A 1726-nucleotide genomic window follows, 5' to 3' on the forward strand; every position below is an offset into this window, starting at 1 on the left:
GCTTACTAATTTGGGGCCTTGTTTCTGCTTCTCTGTGTACAACCTCGCCTTATGACCTCAACCCTGATTTCCATTATCGATTTGGCTCTGCTTCGTCTGGACTTTACTGATCTTGGCCTGTGTTCCCGACTCTGTGTCTGCCTATTCCTCAACTCTGCCACGCCAGTGAACCATCCTTATCTTGCAGCTGCTACTGCCCGGTCAACACACTTAAGCGTCTGCATGGGCTTACAAGACCTGCATCAAGGCACTTGTGTGTTCCTGCAACCTCATCGTGCCTATCACCAACTTCAGGAGAGCAGGAGAGTTGGACAAGGTTTCCAAGGGTAGCCTTCCGCTTCTCAAATCAGTCTCTATCCAGGTACGTGACACTGGCACATCACTAGTGCAGTGCACAGTGGCACCTTATTCACCTTCTAGCAGGCACTGTAAGGCATATGGTGACAGCAGCAGGGCCATGTAAGTAGACTGTAGGCAGCCAAACAAAATATATAAACACCGGCACTCCAATAGCAAGTCAAATACGTCTGTTAATTGATGTATGAGCAGCATGGGTTCATGGACTTTGCTATAGCAGCCAGGCATCTGCTTTCATGTTGAATTTACAGTGGAAGTGATTCAGGTGGCTTTACGTAGACTGTCAAATTACTTCCACGGGCTGTCAAATGTGCTGTCCCCCCACCATGCATCCCAGGCTCTGCTGCCACTGCTGCATGCCCAGGACCAGTATGGTGAGTGTGGGCTACTAGAGAAGAGGGAGACCACCAAACATCCACTACGGTACCCTCCATGGAATGAACCTGGATGTGACAATGATCTAATCACATCTGGTTTTAGAATTGTTTTTCCTCGGCTGCTGTGGCTGGGAATGAAACTGATTAAGCACAATCTGTGCTTGATCAGCTCTAATGGGCTGCAAAGGTGACATAGGTCTAATGTCTCCTAAAGAGAAACTGTAATTTTAGCACCATTGTTACCAGTTAAATCTAAACTGATGACCTGTAAAAGCTTTTAAACCATCGCCTGTAAACAATTGTAGGTACCATAGTTTTCCATCATTTAAGGGGTGCATGAATTTTTTTTTTTTTATATAATTCTTTATTTTGTAAGAACACGAGCATCCATACAGAGACATTGCACACAATTTGTCAACAATACAAATCAAGGCTCTCATTAAGCAGTGCTAATAAAAGGTCTGATCACATATGCATGTGTAGCGCTCACCGCCGAAGGAGCCGCTGAAAATTGAAATAGGTTCTCCTACCTGTTGGTTCCAGCTGCCAGTCCCCTTTGATCAGCAACAGCACACCGACACTCACGGACAGAACGGCTCGAGTCTTAGGGTCTTTTTAGGGTATTTATTTGCAACATCAATAGGAGAGAGAGGGTTTAGGGTCTGTAGGATGCCATTGGAATCTTCTGAGGACAGCTTTCTCCCCTAGCAACCGCTAAGGCCGAAATCACTGCGATCTGGTCCCAGGGACCAATGGTCGTAGTAGTAGTACTGTGAACAGATACCTGGAATAGGGTGTGGGATCTCCCTTGTGGGTCCCAGACGGACGCTCGCACCAGCTCCTCTGCGGTACCCCTCAACAAGCGGACTCCTCCCCGACCCAGCTTCCATCAGGTATTTTCCTCTTTTAGGATCTGGAACTTCTGTGCCCTCAGCATCTGCAACTGCCAAGGAGCACTCCAGTTAAATGAGAGTACCTTCTTAGAACAAGGC

The sequence above is a fragment of the Nanorana parkeri genome, unplaced genomic scaffold, assembly GCF_000935625.1.
Source record: "Nanorana parkeri isolate BGI_ZX_2015 unplaced genomic scaffold, ASM93562v1 scaffold505, whole genome shotgun sequence".
In the NCBI taxonomy this organism is placed as follows: Eukaryota; Metazoa; Chordata; class Amphibia; order Anura; family Dicroglossidae; genus Nanorana; species Nanorana parkeri.